This window comes from Lepisosteus oculatus, unplaced genomic scaffold (genome assembly GCF_040954835.1).
Source record: "Lepisosteus oculatus isolate fLepOcu1 unplaced genomic scaffold, fLepOcu1.hap2 HAP2_SCAFFOLD_52, whole genome shotgun sequence".
Taxonomy (NCBI): domain Eukaryota; kingdom Metazoa; phylum Chordata; class Actinopteri; order Semionotiformes; family Lepisosteidae; genus Lepisosteus; species Lepisosteus oculatus.
Window position 1 is genome coordinate 1,074,634 of NW_027168064.1, and position 13,157 is coordinate 1,087,790.

The 13,157-nt window shown below is 47.2% G+C and overlaps 5 non-coding genes across 5 annotated transcripts; all 5 read right to left on the reverse strand.

The window, feature by feature from the left end:
- Nucleotides 1–3,176: 3,176 nt before the first annotated feature.
- trnas-aga (transfer RNA serine (anticodon AGA)) lies at nt 3,177–3,258 on the reverse strand. Its single transcript has one exon. It is a non-coding gene; the product is annotated as a tRNA-Ser (tRNA).
- Nucleotides 3,259–6,102: 2,844 nt separating this feature from the next.
- Nucleotides 6,103–6,184, reverse strand: trnas-gcu (transfer RNA serine (anticodon GCU)). The gene has a single exon. It is a non-coding gene; the product is annotated as a tRNA-Ser (tRNA).
- A 4,759-nt stretch (nt 6,185–10,943) lies between these two features.
- Nucleotides 10,944–11,060, reverse strand: LOC138230933 (U5 spliceosomal RNA). Its single transcript, XR_011186521.1, has one exon. It is a non-coding gene; the product is annotated as a U5 spliceosomal RNA (small nuclear RNA).
- Nucleotides 11,061–12,200: 1,140 nt separating this feature from the next.
- Nucleotides 12,201–12,317, reverse strand: LOC138230910 (U5 spliceosomal RNA). The gene has a single exon (XR_011186498.1). It is a non-coding gene; the product is annotated as a U5 spliceosomal RNA (small nuclear RNA).
- A 391-nt stretch (nt 12,318–12,708) lies between these two features.
- Nucleotides 12,709–12,825, reverse strand: LOC138230902 (U5 spliceosomal RNA). The gene has a single exon (XR_011186490.1). It is a non-coding gene; the product is annotated as a U5 spliceosomal RNA (small nuclear RNA).
- Between the last annotated feature and the right edge of the window lie 332 nt (nt 12,826–13,157).

Here is a 13,157-nt window from a genome sequence, read left to right on the forward strand (position 1 = left end):
ATGTAGGGAGCACAAGCGGCCGTCAGTCTCTGTGGAGCAATCGGTTAGTGCATTTGGCTGTTAACTGAAAGGTTGGTGGTTCAAGCCCCTCTGGTATGGGTGTCTCAGTTTTTCCAATGTAAACATCATCACCATCGCTAAAGAAGATGGCGCAGAAGGCTCCACAGCCAAAACGTTGTGCTTCTTTTTTTCTCTTTTCAGCATGGAGTAAACCTTTGCTTTATCCTTTGCAGCCTAAGCATGCTGATGCAGCTACCTTTCTCTTAACGCGCCTCAATCATTATTCACCAAAACGATCAGCAGAATAAGTCGCCTTTGTGGTGATGTCACTCCTCTGCTTCACAAATGTCCTTAGTGACGGGCCATTTCTTTCTGCCATTTTTTTTCCGGAGCGGTTATTGATTGCTCCATCATTTCCCTCTTACTTTCCATCACTAGATTGAAAAAAAAAACAGAAACAGGCTGACAGGACGACAATCAAATTGCAAAAACTCATCAAAGCACTCGATAGAGTATTGGAATCCACAAGTAGCTACGAGCAACTTTGTCTTGGCTTGCATGAATGTCGGAAAATGTCAAAAAGAAAAAGATGGTGGCTTTTTCATATTCGTTCTTTTATTTTTAGCTCGTTGGCTCTTCTGTCCATTGTCCTCCTGCCTGGCTCTTGACCTGTGACTGTTTGAACGCACACAGTAGACTTTCATGCGGGGGATTTGTCCTGAGCCTCTGTGAAAGACCCACCCACCCCCATAAATAACTGCTCTAGAAACACATGAATGCAAAACTAAACCACAGCTTAAAGAGGAGCTTGTCATGACCGCCAGGCAGTTAAGACCAACTCTTAAGCGATCTAATCAGCACCAGCAGTGGGTGATTATTAACAAACCCTGCCGCACGAGTTAACCCACCTGCACACACTCCACCGTGCGGTACACAGTGCTATTTTTACCATCTTTACCTGCTTCCCGCTGCTCGGTATTGAGTCTATGCCTTGAGAGCTCTACCTGGCGTTTTTTCCATTACCTCGTTTATTCTGGATATTGGACTCCCCTTCTGCCTTTTTGACTTTGGACCTCGCCTCTCACCTCGGACTGTTTGCCACCAGTGTTCTCCCTGGATTACGACTTACCTTACGCCTCTTGACCACGAAACAAAGCAAAGCAGAGCAAAACAAAACGGAAAAACGAAAACCCTCACATCCCGCACTTGCATATAACGCCGTTACGTGCCCAAGCGGTATTGTACGTCATCCTAGCACTGCACCCCGGGGCGTACGGTATATGGGAACGAGCACACGCCACGAATCGTCTCGAATCACTCCCTACAGCTGTAAGGTGCCTTGAAGCGTGCACCCCCAACTTTCTTCTTTGCCCATCTGTGAAAGGTAAACTCTTGAGCAAACTCTGAACCAGCTCTAAGGAAACTAACCCAATTTAGACGTTACTTTGACTCATCTTTTTACGCTCAGTGCTGGATTGCTCAAACTCCAGCTAGGGTTAGGGTTAGCATTCCCACGCTACTTAGACACTTTGTTTACGCTCAGTGCTGGATTATGGGAACTTCAGGACGAATGGGTATTTTCTCCTATCTGTCAATTCTGTTTTGTTTTGGAGACTCTTGGCTGCCTATGTTGTACAGTGCAGCGTGAAGGAAACATTTTCCAAAACTGTGTCAGCTCAAAAGTTGTAAGAAAACCTCTCCAGCTACTTTAACTCTCTTCATTTTTGTCATTTAATGTGACACTCGATGTATAACTGTATAACATCAGTTATTCTGTGCGATTGATTCTCATTTTATTCTAAACTCGCCCGCCCAGGGACGCCATTAAATGTAGAGGTTTGATGGGTTTACTGAGACAATTATTAATTGTAGCAATAAACACGAGGTTGTTCGTTGGGGCTTTTAGAAAATCAATTGTCAGATCAACTAACAACGCACACACATATGCAAATGGTGAGACTCCAGTTCGACACCCAGTTCGACACCACTTTACAGTATCTGACAAAAGGATGGCAGACTGTGCCAGACCGGCAGATAACTTCCGCTTATTTTTACCATATTAAACATTGGAAATCCAACCACCTGCATTTGTGACACTTGATTTTGGCTCCACCTACAGTAAGACACTCTTAAATCTTCAAACACTTTTCTCTTCTCCCGCAACACTCTTGTCTGTCGGCACTATGTGGCAGCGTTGCATGACAACCCCTCTCACCACGGAAAGGAACCTAACAGCTTTGGTAAGAGAGGAGAAAAGGACCTGGCCCGTACGGGGCTCAAACCCGTGACCTTGGTGTTATTAGCATCACGCTCTAACCAACTGAGCTAACTGGCCTCACGACAGTGCTCCTCTCTGTGCTGCAAAAAATCGAACTCAGGGAATTTCTTTTTTCCTCCTTTGAATAGAAAGCCGTGTAATTCAGTGTACGGGCTTTCTCGTGCAGTTTCATGGTTCTTGTAACCCAAATCCTACACTGGCCTGAAGTGCCCCCCCATTTCACAGCATTTTTCAGCTGATTTAAAATGTACCTAAAGGAGAAGCATTATTGAAGACCATCAATTACCAAGAGCTTTTGTCAAAGGTTTTGGTGGTCATTTTGAATGACCACAGAGCGCTGTGACCTCGGTTTTACATCTCAACCAAAAGACAGCGCCCTTTTACAACACAGCATCTCCGTCACTATACTGGGGCATTGGGACCGGCACAGACCTCAGGGTGAGCGCCCCCCCGCCGGCACCATTAACACCGCTTGCAGCTGGAAGCTTTGTTTTTCCCTGTAGCTCACCCTCATCCGGGTACTGACCTGGCTCACACCTGCTTAGCTTCAGTGGGTTTTCAGTTGCGAGTTGCAAGGGAATGCAAGTGATGGAGCCGCTCCCTGCAAAAGCCACTGCATTGGCCGGGAATCAAACCCAAGCCTCCCACATGGCAGGCGAGAATTCTACCACTGAACCACCAATGCTCAGTGCCTGGACCTTCAAAAAAGACGCTTTTTTGGTGCTCTGTGGAAAACGCGTCGACATCTGCTTCCAGCTGCAAAATGCCATTCGCGGACGCTGAAGAACTTATTTCCAAGGCAGTGGGTACAAGCGATTGGGCGTTTTAAAACCACCAGGAACAGCAAAGAGGCGCGCTTCTTTGCTTGCGCCGAAACACACCGACTGGAGGCAGACAACGTAGTCGGCAGGATTCGAACCTGCGCGGGGAGACCCCAATGGATTTCTAGTCCATCGCCTTAACTACTCGGCCACGACTACAGCAAGCCCCACCGCCGCTGCGTTCTTGCTACAATCTTACCTGGATCGCGAGGCGCCGGCGAAAGCCTATTTCAAAGTCGTTCTCCGTTTCAAAAAAACATTTCCAAAATACAAGCCTTGCAGACAGACACGCCTCAGAGGACTTAAGGGTGGCTTCATGTCGGAATGATAAAGTCTCCCCGTCCGGACATGAAAATACCACTTTGTTACACACAAAAAAAGAATCAACAACAGAGAAATGCCCACAAGCATTTGAAAAGCCGCACCACGTCGCACTTGAAATAGCTCTTACATTAGTGGTAGACGCAGGAATCGCCTTTTTATTTACGCTCTTACCAACGCGATGGAAAGCAAAACAAAGCAAAGCAGAGCAAAACAAAACGAACAAACGAAAACCCTGCATATAACGCCGTTACGTGCCCAAGCGGTATTGTACGTCATCCTAGTACTGCACCCCGGTGCATACGGTATATGGGAACCAGCACACGCCACGAATCGTCTCGAATCACACCCTACAGCTGTAAGGCGCCTTGAAGCTTGCACCCCCAACATTCTTCTTTGCGCATCTGTGAAAGGTAAACTCTTGAGCAAACTCTGAACCAGCTCTAAGGAAACTAATCCGATTAGACGTTACTTTGACTCATCTTTTTACGCTCAGTGCTGGATTGCTCAAACTCCAGCTAGGGTTAGGGTTAGCATTCCCACGCTACTTAGACACTTTGTTTACGCTCAGTGCTGGATTTTGGGAACTTCAGGACGAATGGGAATTTTCTCCTATCTGTCAATTCTGTTTTGTTTTGGGGACTCTTGGCTGCCTATGTTGTACAGTGCAGCGTGAAGGAAACATTTTCCAAAACTGTGTCAGCTCAAAAGTTGTAAGAAAACCTCTCCAGCTGCTTTAACTCTCTTCATTTTTGTCATTTAATGTGACACTCGATGTATAACTGGAGCCTCACATATGCAAATGGTGAGGCTCCAGTTCGACACCCAGTTCGACACCACTTTACAGTATATGACAAAAGCATGGCAGACTGTGCCGGACCGGCAGATAACTTCCGCTTATTTTTACCATATTAAACATTGGAAATCCTCCCACTTGCATTTGTGACACTTGATTTTGGCTCCACCTAAGACACTCTTAAATCTTCAAACACTTTTCTCTTCTCCCGCAACACACTTGTCTGTCGGCACTATGTGGCAGCGTTGCATGACAACCCCTCTCACCACGGAAAGGAACCTAACAGCTTTGGTAAGAGAGTAGAATTACCTGAAGAACTGCTTTCCATGGAAGCAGGACCAAGCGATGTAGCATTTTTATAGTACCAGGAAAGGAGAAACTGCACTTCGCCTTTGCCGCACAGGCACAAGGCAACGTGCGGCAGACGCCATAGTCGGCAGGATTCGAACCTGAGCGGGGAGTCCCCAATGGATTTCAAGTCTATCGCCTTAACTACTCGGCCACAACTACAGCGAGCTCGCCGCCGCCGCATTCCTCCTATAATCTAACACGGAGTGCGAGGTGGCTGCAGAAACTTTTTTTAAGTCGCTCTCCGTTAAAAAAAAAAAACCTTTCACAAGATACATGCCGGCAGACAGACACGCCTCAGAGGGTTTAAGGCTGGCTTCACGTTCAAATGATAAAGTCTCCCCGTCCGGATGTCAAAATGCAACTTTGGCAGACAGAAAAAACATCAACAAACCAAAAATGTGGACAAGGATTTTACAAGCTGCACCACACTGCACTTTCAAAAGCATTTACATTCGTGTTAGACGGAGGAATTGTCTTTGTTTTGCGCGTTTACGAACGCCATGGAAAACGAAACAAAACAAAAGCCCTCAGCTCCTGCACGTGATTATAATGCCGTTACGTGTTGAAGCAGGAATTTACGTCATCCTACCACTGCAACACGGGGAATAGAGGGAAATGAAAACACGCTACGAATCGTCTCAATCACTCCCTAGAGTCGTAAGGCACATTGAAGGGTGCACCCCCATCATTAATCGTTGGGCCTCTGTGAAAGGAAAGCTGTTGAGCAGTCTTTGAAACAGCTCGGATGAAACACTTGATTGCTTCCATGTGCATCTGGAGCCCACTTCTTATTTTCACTTCACGCCGCCCCAAACCATTTCTAAAACAGGAGATTCGCGTTTGGGAATGCGCCCTGCCCTACAAATAAAACAGGTCTACGGGTCTGAAACCTGCTCCACGGAAAACAGTTCTGTTGCGCTTTTGATCAAAGGGAGATTCTCTGTTCTTACTTTTTGATGACATAACACCCAAAGGGGCCTCTTTGGAGCTGGATTCCAACCAGCATCCTAAAGTTTCTTGGCGGTATCCTTTACAGTCCTCTGTTCGGTCGACAAGGAACAGAAGGGGGCAGCTTTCCTCACACATACAGTGCAATGTACTGTAGTGTTCCCCTTCATTGAATTCGCAGTTCTGCATCAGACCTCTAACTCGTTTCCTTAGCTTGGATTTAAGCCACGAAGCAGGCTTCTACTGTATAAACGTCTAGAGGAATCACAAACTATTTGAGAGGCCATCATCCCAGGGGGAACTGACAAAGTCTATCCCTTTGATCTATCCCTAAACACCTAGCGCAGTCTCTCGAGAGACTGTCAAAAATCGCTTTCTCCGTTTGTGCTGCAAGTAAGTGAAAACGCAGTCTCAAACCAGAGCCACTTGGCAGCAGCGGCACGTAAATACTGTTACTGCCACTGCTCGATACCGACGTTAGCCTACTATACCATGTTCAGCCACCGCTAGAAAATGCACGGCTCTAGTACTGGAGCAAACAAAAGGAGGGCCAACGTCGAACGGGCACACGTGTCAGACATAGAGAGCGACGAGAATGGGATTCGAACCCATGCGTGCAGAGCACAACGGATTAGCAGTCCATCGCCTTAACCACTCGGCCACCTCGTCGACGAAACTGGGCTGTCCAGACATGGGTTGGCGCGCTAAAGATGATCTTTTTCTTTTTTTTCCCTCGTACTCGAGGGTCCTTTTCCTGTTCCACATGCGATTTCAACATTTTCCTTGGGAGATGTCAAGCCAGCAAGCCACTGCTGTGGTTCAGTGGCCAGTGTGGAGTTCAGTGGCCCTGTTGTACACAGAAAGCACATTGAGCTCCTTGGACATGAAAAGTTCCAGATAAAAGCCATTTGTCATCCTTTCTCTTGGTGTCGATGTTGCTATTGTATGTAAAGGTGGCAACTTGCTCAGCGAGCAGGCGGAGCACACACCGAATGCAGATGTGTCTGAGTGGTGTGTCCAAGTGGCTGCAAAAGGACAACACTCCCAGGGTGCCGTGGCTTAGTTGGTTAAAGTGCTTGTCTCCTTAAACAGGAGATGCTGGGTCCGAATCCCAGTGGTGCCTTCTTCGTTCTGTCTTCTCGAACTGAACTGGTCCTTACAGACAACCGCCTACGGCTAGACTTAATTAAATGCAAGTATTCATTTCCTGTCTTTAACGCGACTTGTTTTTCTTAAAATGGATGCAGCAATGTTTTTTTCTTTAACCTTAAGCCTGCTAATGGAGAAGAACCTAGTCGCCATATCACATACATCCGTTTCAACGATAAGAAGGTAACAACTATCCTCACTCCAGAGTAAATCTCACGTTTAGGGCATATTTTTTTCCACTTTACCATGAGTCGGGCTCAGCTGCACAGAGGCGAGAGCAGAGCAATGAGGTCACGGGGACAGGGGAGTCACACGCTGGCGGTTTGAACACGCGGAAGATCACTGAGAGATCCACAGTATGTGGACCCTCCGTGCGCCATCATTCCACACTCCAGACTCTGAATCCTGCCATCCGAGTTAAGATCTCGGCGGAACCTGAGGCGCAGTTCTTTCTTAAAACGTAATCTGGTGAGCATTTCTAGAATCGTACTTGTATAGATGCAGCCTTTAATGTGTTGCTAGGTTAAAATTTATGACTTCTTGAACTTCAGTAGGCAACTGCCCTCTTGATTTCGGATTTAATTTCTTTATTACAGGGGCGCTTTTATGATGACAGAGTCATGTTCAGGTACTTTGCTTGATGGAGGAAGCTCATTTCGGACTCTGTGATCTGCTCACCTGGAAAGGTCTGCTGTACTACTACAAGAGAGAAGTAGAGTCTGGAGGAAGGGACAATTTTATGATGCTTTGGAAGGTAATGTTTTTTTTTCTTTGAAATCGAAATGAATCAGAATATCAGTGCAAAAGACAAACTTTTGGTTTGGTTTAAAGAGATATGGTTTTAAAACAGACAAAATGTAGAAAACAGGTGTTTCTCACTTTTGGAAAAGAATGGACCAGGGGTAATATTTTACTAGTTGCAGTGCTAAGCTCACTGGGTTACAGTCCTGTAGTGTCACACCAGGGCCAGTGGTGCAATGGATAATGTGTCTGACTATGGATTAGGAGTTTGGAGGTTCGACTCCTGCCTGGCGCTGGCTGTTTTTAAACACATCAGCCTACTCCCTAAGTGCCTGTCGTAAGAGGCGACTAAAAGGGTTGTGTCGGGAAGGGCATCTGACGTAAAACCATCTTGCCAAAACCATGGTTGCAAAGAACACAAACCACATACCGGATCGGCCGGGGCCCGGGTTAACAACGTCCGCCATTAGTGCTGTGTCCCAACAGGGTACTAATGGAAATTATGCTACTGTGGGGAAAACTGTAGAGTGGGGGCTACAGAAAAGAAACAAGGTGAAGGGGCCTGGAAGGAATGTTAAGTCAATGAGAGTGGGGAGTTGGAATGTTGGCACCATGACAGGGAGAGGGAGAGAATTGGTTGAAACTATGGCAAGGAGAAAAGTGGAGATCTTGTGTGTGCAAGTAACCAAGTGGAAAGGAAACAGCTCAAGACACCTAGGAGAGGGATACATGATTCTATATGCTGGAAAGAGTACCAAAATGAATGGAGTGGGTGTGATAGTGTGCAAAGACCTAGCAGACAAGATAGTGAGGGTGGTTAGACACTCAGACAGGATTATCAATGTACAGGTGGCTTTTGAGAGTGGGTTATGGAATATCATCTCTGTATATGCACCACAGGTAGGAAGACCACAGGAGGAAAAGGAGAGCTTTTTGGAAGATCTCGAAGAAGTGATTAGCAGAATCCCAGGAAATGAAATGGTGGTAATTGGAGGAGACTTCAATGCACATTTAGGAGAGAAATGCCCAGATTATCCAGATGAACATGGTCAGAGAGGGCTAGGAGAGAGAAATGAAGAAGGAGGAAGGCTACTAGAGACACTCCAAGCTCTTGAATTGTTTGCAGTGAACACAGGGTTCACGAAGAATTATGAGCAAAAGGTGACATACAGGAGTGGAGGCCATGATACCCAAATAGATTACATATTAGTGAGAAGAATTGATAGAGCGAAAGTCCAAGATGCTAAAGTCCTGCCCTATGAGGCTGTTACCAGACAACACAGGCTACTGGTGATGGACATCACAATATTGAAGGAGCGAAGAATAAGGCAGAGGAAACACCCAGCACGAACAAAAGTGTGGAAACTGAGAGAAAACAAAGTAGATTTCAACAGGCTGGTGAAAGAAATGAAAAACAACACAGAGGAAACAGAGGAGCCTTCAGTTGAAGAAGAGTGGACTGAGATGAGCCACATCCTAGAAGAGGCTGCTACCAGGGTTTGTGGAAAGACAAGAGGAGGCAGACCGAGGGAAAATGAAGAGTGGTGGTGGGATATGGAAGTTCAGGAAACACTGAAGGAAAAGAAAAAAGCATACAAGGCACTGAAAGATGGCACTGGAGAATTACAAGAATATAAGAGACTAAAGAAGGTAGCAAAAAGAAGTGTAGCAAGAGCAAAGGAAAGAGCCTGGAAAGAATGGAATGAGAAACTTGAAACAAAGGAAGGAGAGGACCAAATCTACAAGATTGCTAAACATAGAGCGAGACAGAAAAAAGATATTATCCGGGTGGCGGGACTCAAGGATGGAGAAGGCAGAGTCTTGATTAAAGAAGAACAGATCAAGCAAAGATGGCTGGAGTACTTCAAAAATCTGTTAAATGTAGAAAATGAGAGGGAGAACCTAGTGGAGGCAGACGTAGTGTGTGGACCAATCCAAGAAATTTCAGTAAAGGAAGTGACAGAAGCTATCAAAGAGATGAAAGTGGGCAAAGCAACTGGACCATCAGGAATAGCAGCAGAACACTTTAAGAACCTCGATGAAGAGGGGATTCAGTGGCTGACGAGATTGCTAAACAATATTGCAAAGGAAGAGAGAATTCCAGAAGAATGGACAAAAAGCAGTATGGTTACCATCTACAAGGAGAAAGGAGACCCAATGGAGTGTTAAAACTATAGAGGAATAAAACTTCTGGAACATGGATTGAAAATCCTGGAAAAAATTCTGGACAAGAGACTCAGGAAGATAATCAGGATCCACAACTCACAATTTGGATTCTCAGTGGGGAAAAGCACAACAGATGCCATTTTTGTGATGAGACAGTTACAGGAGAAGACACTAGAGAAAGGGAAAAAGCTGTATGTGGCCTTTCTGGACTTGGAGAAGGCATATGACCGTGTGCCCAGAGAGGTGGTGTATTGGTGCTTGAGGAAGAAAGGAGTACCAGAAAGCATGGTGAAGTTAGTTCAAGCAACCTATAGAGATGCAACTACGAAGATGATAACACAACAGGGAGAGACAAAAGAGTTTGAAATCACAGTTGGAGTACACCAAGGATCAGCACTAAGTTCTTTCCTTTTCATAAACATTATTGACACACTGACAGAGGAGGTAAGAACAGAAGTGCCTTGGGAACTCATCTTTGCTGATGATGTGGCACTGATGGCAGACTCAGAAGTAGAACTACGGGAGAAAGTGTTCAAATGGCAGAGGAGTCTGGAAAAGGGTGGACTGAAAATGAATGCACAAAAATCTGAAATAATGGTAATGGAGAGAAGAGGAGATACTATGACCAATGTTGAGGAGACAAATGGAGGAAAACTGAAACAAGTTGATGACTTTAAATACCTTGGATCAAAACTGGTAAAGGGAGGAGAAACACTGGAGGCAGTAAAACAAAGAGTGAAAGCTGGATGGAACAAGTGGAGAGAGATAACTGGAATAATCTGTGACAGGAAAATTCCCAGAAAGTTAAAGTGCAAAATGTACAAGACTGTGATTAGACCTGTACTACTATATGGAGCTGAATGCTTGGCAGTTGGAAAGAGGGAAGAGAACTTGATGAGAAGAACTGAAATGAGGATGTTGAGATGGATTCTGCAGATTTCAATGAAGGATAAGATCAGAAATGAAGAAATCCGTAGACAATGTAGGGTGGTGGATGTGGTTGAGAAGATTCGAGAGGCGAGGTTACGGTGGTATGGACATATCATGAGGAGGGACTTTGAGGAAGTAACAAAGAGGGTAATGGAATTTGAGGTGGAAGGTAACAATGGAAGAGGCAGGCCTAGAAAGAGATGGATAGATTGTGTGAGAAAAGATATGGAGGTATGTGAAGTGAGTGAGGAAGATGTGCTCGACAGAGACAAATGGAGAAGAGCAACCAAAGCAGCTGACCCCAGGACAGTCTGGGACTAAGGCTGTGAAAAAGAAGAAGAAGAAGAAGAAGAGCCTACTCCCTAAGTAGCCTGTGCTACTTACTGCATTGTAAGAGCGATTGTGAGCGGTTTTGTTTTCTCTCTTTGACCAGCCCAGCTGCGCCCCACCCGAAGGCAGGGAAGCACAAAAATTGTATGGAACTCATTCATGCTCCTCTCCATGGAAATCTTTAGTAAAAGGCAAAAGATTTGTACGAGATGAAGAGAAACCAGAGTGCGTGGCTGGACAGCTGCAGGAGCCCAGGCCGCCTTCAAGTCCTCTGCCCTGCCAGTCGTGGTTGTCAATGCACCTGGCCTTACAAACGAGCCAGTGGCTCTCAGCTTACCTGGCAGGGGAGATACCTTGATCAGCCTGTAGTTGGATTGTTTTCTTGTTTTGTGGAAGCAGTGTTTGTTTTGCAGTTTGAGATGGCAACCTTTGGATCCCGCAAGAATGCTGTACGTTTTGAGCTTTTGGATGACCTCTTCATGGATCGTATGCAGTTCAGCAGAAAAGTGTTACAGAAGGAACTTGGCTTTGAACCTCGGCACTTGGATTTCATCTTCGCTCTCCCAGGTCAGAAAGAATTTGAGGTTGTTTTTGCTACCTATTCTCTGTTTGAACAATGTGTGGATGTGTTTGAGGCAAAAAGAGGGAAAGTTCCTGCCCTTGAGAAGATCAACTTGCAGCCTCTGACACAGAGAGAGAGGAAAACGGTGCATGTTGTTATGTTCTCGGAAATGGCAAAGACGGAGGACATTCACACCTGGCTTAAGCAGTACTGCACCGTCCACCATGGAACTGAGGTTAGAGATGTTGACGGTATAAAAACAGGAGCAAGGAAATTCGAGGTTCGCTTGCTACCGGACAATGTAAATGGAGGCTTAAGGCACCTGCCCTCTACAATCCAGCTGGGCGCCTGCAATGGCTATGTTTTTTATGTGGGACACCCAAAGGTGTGTCGGCGCTGTGGTGCTGTGGGACACAGTGGGTGGGTGCTGTGCAGGAGCCCAGGCCGCCTTCAAGGCCTCTGCCCTGCCGGTCGTGGTTGGCAATACACCTGGCCTTACAAACGAGCCAGTGGGGCCCGTTCAGCTCCGGGCTCATCGCCTGCGGCTCACGGCTTGCGAGCGTGCCCAATCCGTGCGATAACTCGGAAAACACCCGGCCACACTGTGCCGGAAACGACGCACTCTGGGAAGCCGCTATGCAAAGCGAGGTCCCAAGATCCCCTGCGGCCGGACACTTCCCGCCCCCCAAAGAAAAGAGCGCCAATCAGACGCCGGAGACCGTGGACTCGCGGAGCAGACTGCCACAATCGCCATAACAAGACCGATTGCGAGCGTTTTTGTTTTCTCTCTTTGACCAGCCAGGCTGCACCCCACCCGAAGGCAGGGAAGCACAAAAATTGCATGGAACTCATTCATGCTCCTCTCCACGGAAATCTTTAGTAAAAGGCGAAAGATTTGTACGAGATGAAGAGAAACCAGAGTGCGTGGCTGCAAAGCTGCAGGAGCCCAGGCCGCCTTCAAAGCCTCTGCGCTGCCGGTCGTGGTTGGCAATGCACCTGGCCTTACAAACTAGCCAGTGGGGCCCGTTCAGCTCCGGGCTCATCGCCTGCGGCTCACGGCTTGCGAGCGTGACCAATCCGTGCGATAACTCGGAAAACACCCGGCCACACTGTGCCGGAAACGACGCACTCTGGGAAGCCGCTATGCAAAGCGAGGTCCCAAGATCCCCTGCAGCCGGACACTTCCCAACCCCCAAAGAAAAGAGCGCCAATCAGACGGCCGGAGACCGAGGACTCGCGGAGCAGACTGCCACAATCGCCATAACAAGACCGATTGCGAGCGTTTTTGTTTTCTCTCTTTGACCAGCCAGGCTGCGCCCCACCCGAAGGCAGGGAAACACAAAAATTGCATGGAACTCATTCATGCTCCTCTCCACGGAAATCTTTAGTAAAAGGCGAAAGATTTGTACGAGATGAAGAGAAACCAGAGTGCGTGGCTGCACAGCTGCAGGAGCCCAGGCCGCCTTCAAGGCCTCTGCCCTGCCGGTCGTGGTTGGCAATACACCTGGCCTTACAAACGAGCCAGTGGGGCCCGTTCAGCTCCGGGCTCATCGCCTGCGGCTCACGGCTTGCGAGCGTGCCGAATCCGTGCGATAACTCGGAAAACACCCGGCCACACTGTGCCGGAAATGACGCACTCTGGGAAGCCGCTATGCAAAGCGAGGTCCCAAGATCCCCTGCGGCCGGACACTTCCCGCCCCCCAAATAAAAGAGCGCCAATCAGACGGCCGGAGACCGAGGACTCGCGGAGCAGACTGCCACAAT